The sequence below is a fragment of the Ixodes scapularis genome, unplaced genomic scaffold (assembly GCF_016920785.2).
Source record: "Ixodes scapularis isolate PalLabHiFi unplaced genomic scaffold, ASM1692078v2 PGA_scaffold3__209_contigs__length_174095766, whole genome shotgun sequence".
Lineage (NCBI taxonomy): Eukaryota > Metazoa > Arthropoda > Arachnida > Ixodida > Ixodidae > Ixodes > Ixodes scapularis.
In genome coordinates, this window is record NW_024609868.1 from 101,826,987 (window position 1) to 101,834,214 (window position 7,228).

Sequence of the window (7,228 nt, forward strand, 5' to 3'; positions counted from 1 at the left end):
CGTTTTGTTACTAAATAAGACACCTTTCTGATCTCTCTAAAAAGTGGCAAAATCGCACGTACATATAAAAAAAAACTCTATCTTTTATTTCTTTTGAGCTCTCCTTAACCGTTTGCAGTGATGTGGTCTGCTTCCGCATGATGTCAAAACATTCGGTAAAGGCTGAACTCTATGGAGCGAATTATACGACGAATAACTCACGAACTTCGCCCGACGCCGCACGCTCGCTTTGCGCGCGACGTAGCAGCCATTGTGCTGGAGCCACGCACACTCCAAAAGCCGCCGGGCCCAATTCGCCGATTTTCCGCAGCGATTCTCCCCATGGATTCTAGCCTTAAAACATGACCTCCCAAAAAGAAAGGCGGCACCAAACCTACACTCTAATTGAGCTAGCTTGGCTTCAATAGAGGGACTCTCTTAACTACTTGGGCTCCAGAGATATATTTTCTAGAAACGACAAAGGCTGTGCAGCGTTTGCTTTAGCCCTATCGTATATCGTAGGAAGTTGTAATTTTCCTTCTTAGATTTATCTTTGCATTCTTAATGCGTGGCCTCGCAATGAAAACAAGCAAAAACCAGTGAAAACCGCTTCAAGGTCGCTCTTTCGAGATAAACCGTGCGTGCGCTATTAAAGTCTTATCGAAGCAGCAAGTTCAGACGTGTCTGCGCGTTCGTCTTGAAGTTGAGACACGCTGCAAGCACCAAAAAAAAGAAAAACGAAAAAAAAATAGTTTTTTGAAAGAGCGACCTTGAAGTGGTTTGACAGGCTCTTGCTTCTTTCCAACCACTTTCTCGTTTTAGTTGTTTACTGGCAGTGCCGTCGGACGTGCGCGTCCTACGGTCATTGCTTAGAGGAAAATCTGCGTTAAACCTTGTGAGCTTACCTTCTACTGCGATTGCGAAGCATATGACCTTCTGTGCGTACTCCAGCTTTGGACCTCCATATAATACTGCTTCGCACTCCAACTACCCGACTCACGCAACGTTTTCCTCCTGATCTTAGCGCTACAAGGTGAGCAGACTAAAAGCCTCTCGTTTTCCTTGCTGATAAAACATTTTGTTTTAGCATTGGGTTATCGAGAGGGAGAAAAATCACCTCGGTCTGCCATCCCACCCTTTTTGCACGACAAGGTGAGCAATCTAAACGCCACACGTTCTCCTTCCTAATAGGAGTTTTTGTTCCGGCATCTGAAAAGGTCACCGATACATAGACGACCCGGATCATCTAGCCACTTCGTCACCTGGATGTCGGCTATCTACGAATATCGTCTAGCCACCTCATTCCCATCACGGTTACTTGTCACCTGTGCTCTTCCGACGACCAACAGCATTATTCCAGTGCAGACTCACTGCAAGACCACTTAGACTTGTTCACATCGTGCCTCCCTCGCCTAGCATTCCCTTTTACAAAAGAGTGCGCTCTTCATAATTATGTGGCTCAGTACGAGTTACACTTACATGAAAGAGTCACAGAGGCGTACGACGTGCTTACCTTTTTAAGCGGCATACCGAGCATATTTCAAACGTGCTCAGACATTTCGGTCTGCCGCTGCGTTCTTTTTTGTGACACACTGTCGAGCTCGGACGTCTCCTTCCTGATGATGGCTTTGATGTGACTGTGAACTTTTTTCGTAGTCAGGTGTAAACCGCATTTGTTGGCGGTAATATCAGTAGTTTGATTCAGCGAGTCTGCACTGAAATAGCTGCCCGGTTGGAGCATAATCAGGAACAGGGTGCTCCCACTTGACGTCATGGTCACGTGGGAGGATGCTACACGGTTGAACCGAGGCGGGTGCCGAGTACGTGCCTTGATTTTGTTTACGTCTGCGTACGTGACCATAATTTGTTTATTTTCATTTCCGGCGCGTCCCATTAATTTGTTTACTTCCTGTTCCATCGTGTCCCATAATTAGGGCTCCGTCTTTTTGGATAAATCCGAAAAAGTCCGAAAACACCCGCCGGTAAGATTTTGGTCAATTCGGATTTATCCGATAAACCCCTAATTTATAAATTAAAAAAAAAAAATCAAAAACATTTTTTTTTACAATTTGAGCAGCGCAGGGTTAACGGTACTAGGAAAACGCCACCATAATTATCTTTCAAATCTCGAAACGTTCTTACAAGCGGTCTTACCACTTGTTTCGTCAAGGTTGATTCAGGGCATCAGGTCATTGTACATTCGGGTCACGACAAAATCCAGTCTTTTCGGTTTCCAGTTTCGACCATGGGATTTATGATTTAGAGAGAGGAGAGGGTATGTTTTTGTTACAGTGAAAGCTATGGGCCATAGAGATTGTATAAAAGGGGGAAGAGGGGCAGTTGAAACCTCTCTATTACATCCTGTAACCACTCCACCTCCCTCGACCGCGGGGGCCAGATTGATGGAATAGGATGGGATGACTACGAGTTTCTTAGCGACTGCCTCCGGGAGTTTATTGATTTTAAGGTATCAACCTTTATGAAAGCAACACTTCTATGCGAATCTTGTCGTGGGACAATTCCTATTGCCAATGGCAATGGCACCAACGCCAAATTCAACTCAAGAAATTTTAATTGATACAAGCGCGTTTTATTTTTATTTTTTTATCTGGCATACGTTTACATCCGGTTATTATTAATTTATTTATTTAATAGGAAAGACAGCAAAATTAAAATTCGGATTTAAAAAAAAAAATGGGAATAAGACAGATAGAATCCGATAAATTCCAAATCTTGGGCAAAAAAATAAACTCCGAAAAACACCCTCCGAATTGACACAAAATAAGCTCCGAAAACACGGAACCCTACCCATAATACACTACTTCAGTGTATGCAATGTTGTTCCAGGTTATATTTTTTTACATTTCTCCTAAAACATAGCATATGAAGGTATACCCTTGGGAGGGGAACTCTACTATAGTATACAGGGTGTGGTGGTCGGGCTATACTTATTATTTCATGAATATTGAGACAGCATCTTAGTGCTGGAATCTGAGGCACTCCTTATTTTATCCGCCGTCCTCCCCCCCCCCCCCCCCCTCCCCCTTTCTTGTGTGTGACATAGGTGGAGAGGAAACCGCATCGGGAGAGCAATACGAGAGAGCGTACCTTACGAGCGGGCGACAAGTTCAGCGCCCAATAACAAAACAGATTGCGAAATCTTTATTTACTACCGCCAAAATCGAGCTAAATCAATATCGCGATAGCCATTCATACGGCCATCTATCAGTTCAGTGACACAATCGGAAAGCAACATTAATTGTAAAACTATGTAAGTTCATATCAACGCTCTTTAATACTTGATTTATTTAGCACTTGAGTATTTTGTTCGGGCAATAGCATTTGTTAAAATGTATTCCCTTTATATACAGGAAATTCCAAAACCATAACCGAAAAGATCATACGCGTGCGTATTCTTCATTTTCTTTTATATCACTTAACGTATATTTTATACACCATCTTATAAATCTTCAGTGATCTGGCTGTGTTTGTATGGTAATTTGTTACCTTTTTATGGAATTTTTTCACTATTTGCGCTACTGCAACTGTTGCGGGGGAGGGGGCTTTGCCAAGCAGTTTTTGGACGGCTCTTTACCCCTCCTCCTTCTCTTTTTGTATGTAGAGTAAACAATGAACTTTAAACTGGAAGCCATTGCCACGTTGGCGATTTCTTCTAAATTACTCCAAAGCCTTTCTCCTCATTATCGTACGGATGCACCTGCAGCAGATAAGATAATTATGAAGGCGTCGGTAATTCATCGCTCGTTCCGAAGACGCTGAGGGTAAAGGCAGAAAGTGTCTTCACCCGCACCCCCCCCCCCCCCCTCCCCCCTCCACTACGCGCCAGATCGGCTGCTCCTCGAAGAGGACGCTGCGTCACCACGCATAACAACTCGCGCCTGCTGCGCCGGCCGGCAGGCGTTGCGAGTGTATACTACGGCGCGTTTTAACACCCCCCCCCCCCCCCCCCCCCCCGAACACCCTCATGAAGCTTCGCAGCGACTTATTGCGTGTGCATCGCTGGGGTGTGTGAATGAACCGCCGCAGACAGACGCCGCGAAGAGGCTTGAACGGAGGAAGCGGGAGGGGGGGGGGGGGGGGGGGGGGGGCGGTACGTTAAAATTTTAGAGGTTTTATAATGTATGCTAGGGGTTCAACTTGTGCTAGTGTCTATGCGATTAACGGGTTGCAAATTGAAGCAGACAGATACCAGTCTGCTTTCGCGATGCTCCTGTGTACTCCTATGGGAAAACGCGCGTGCATTTTGTCCCTTGGCCGTAAAACAACTTTGATAACTTTTGCTATTTGGGTCGCACCGAATAGTACATACATTCATTAACATTGTAAAAGTTTAATTGCTTTAGTTACAGCCTTTTTCTTTAACACTGAACGATGCTAAACTTGACTACCTTCCAGGCCAAAACCTCTTTGCCATAGTAGGTGTGTAAAAACGATCGACAATTCTAAGAAAAATAACGATCGAAAGAAACGTAGAGTGTGTTTAAAATTCGCGAATATTCCGGTGATGCTTATATATCGTTAATACGCCCGACCCGTCAATATATGAAAATGACCCCGTCGTGCACCTTTACGAGCGGCTAAAAACATTCGAAACGTAAATAATAAAGTACGTGGACTATGAAAGGTGTGCCTTTTTTATTATTTCCTATATCGCACATCTTGTATCAGGCACCTGTTCTCTGGCTTCTCCCTATATTCAAAGATTCCACGCGCGCGGGTGATGTTTTGAACGCAGAACACGCATCTTCGCTTGCACATCTTCGTCCACAGAAAGCATAAAGCAGCACCTTTTTACTGCAGATCGGACTACATTACGTGTCCTTCAATATCTTTTGACCGTCTGCATGCACAAGCAGTTACTGGCTCAGTTTTACTGCGTAGTTCTTGCCGTCTCTCTTGGTTTTCGACATGTCGTTCGTTCATTTGCCGCATTTATCCCCAATGCCGGAAAGCGCCGACGCCGTGTTCGCGCTAACAGTGTTCGATAGTGTTCATAAATACGTATACAAAGTAGTTTCTTGAACTCTGTTTAATGTCATGAATTTAAAATGAAACGCTTTAACTCGCAATTGTTTGTCTGCGTGACTCAGAAATGTTCTAATCTCCCTTGTACGCACGCATTATTAGTGATATTTTCTATTACAATCGAGCGCAGGGAGAAAACACACTCGCTTTTCCCATTGAAATGCCTTACCGGAAGTCAATTTCCGACTGACTGATGCCTTCTTCAATTCACCACAGCACACTAGCGCCAGTAGAACCACTAGCGTACATTGTAATAACCCATGGTTGACACGCGCCCCAGTGATGTACGCGCATAGCCCACTGCCTGCATGCCGGCGCATCAAGCGCGCGTTGTTATGTGTGACGACGCAGCGTCCTATTCGATGAACAGACAAACTGGCGCGAGCGGCGTTGCCTTACAGTGTATAGCCCAACGTTAACCAATACCCAAACATAGACACGCATCCCCAAAAAAGGAACTGAATTATGCTACTCTTTACTCGCTCAAAATGTAACTGAATACGTTACTCGTTACTGATTCTCAAAAAAATAACGCCTTAGTTTACCTAAAATGTAACGAGTTGCTTTTCACATGCCTTTGACGACCAAATACACAACTCCTTTTGTTTCATGATTTATTGTTTTCTTTTCAGATCTCATTGAACTTAAGCAGTAGCTGCCTCTCCAAGGTTTTATCAGTTATACTTCCCCGCTTTATTGTGAATACATCTCCGGCGCCGCTAAGGAAGGTTCTACTGACGCGCTCGAAGGAACGGTATTGCTGTGCTTCAGGGAGAGCTGGGGAATCAGGGATTACCCTTTCTTTTGTGTTATCTCTTTTTACAAAATTCGAGGTTAACAATGAGTTCTTGTTTATTATTACAATTATTTAACGTAATAATATGTTATTATTACAATAAGTTATGTGCCTTCCCGTGATGGCAACCTCCGGGTTTCCATACATTGTGTACACGATTCTAGAATCGAAGACCAACGAAACTTATTGTGTTAACTGGGTGAAGGACATTCCCAGCTGAAGGACATGACTGGCGTGTTCAATGATAAAGGTTGCCATCTGGCATACCGTTTAGTTGTTTTTCGGGTTTCCCATCTGCTTTTGTCGCAATAAACGCATACTGAGTTTATAAATAAAACCAATCTTTTTAAGCGGTGTTGTACATGTTACTTCTCAAATATAACAAGATACCGTTACTTATTACTTGGCCTTAAAGGTAACTACGTACGTTACTGGTTCATTTTTTTAAAAAGTAGGTAAATACGTTACTCGTTACTGGAAAAAGTAACTAGGTAGAAGTAAATCGTTACTAGTAATGCTTTACGTACATGTCTCCAAATCCCCCCTCCCCCTTCCCCGTTACACGCCTGGAACGCGCCGCTTGAAGTTATATTCAATTTGACAAGAATACGGGCAGTGTAGTCGGGGGTAGCATAAATGTCCTCTAAAGAACACGGGGCGTTACGCATAAGAAAGAAGTTTCTGAACTTTATTCGATATTCGATATCTGAAGTAGATTGATAAGGATGTTCAAAACTGCGTGAAAGATGTTTCATAGATGATCTTAATGAGCAGCTGGCCATCGCGAACGCAGCATTCAACACTTCGGAGGGCACGGAGATCCTGCCGTGAGAGCTTCAGCTGATTTGTCCACTGTAATTCTTGTTCCGGTTCTGCTTCTGTTCGGCATCGCACAACCGACGATCGCGGGACCACCGCAGACGGATTTTCTGTCGGCAAGCAACGTCGCACTGCTAGCTTGCATCGCGGGCTTTTATGCCGATGAAAGCTAGCTTCTGTCACCGCCGGGCTTCAGGCTTCAGAGTGCACGTCGACGCTGTCGTTGATAAAGTCCCTAGATTAGAGCTTCCTACAAGTAGCGACATTCTTTGAAGCGCCGACTGCGTGACAGTGCAGGTTGTAGGAAGCGAATGGCGGCGCGCAGCAGAGGTTTGAACTGAATGCCGACATTTTGTTCCAGCGGAATGTGCTTTTTCATTTGTACTGGTTGTTGTTACTTGTAAAAGAAGTATCAAGGGAATTTCGTCATGTAGGGCTTCAGCTGTTATGGTTTCTTATATTCATGCTCAGGTGCCGCTTCCGTTCGGCATCGCACATGCGACGATCATGAAACCACCACAAGCGGATGTTCTCTTGTCGGCAAGCAGCGTTATCTTGCCTTCTCACATCGCTGGCTTTTCCCACCTG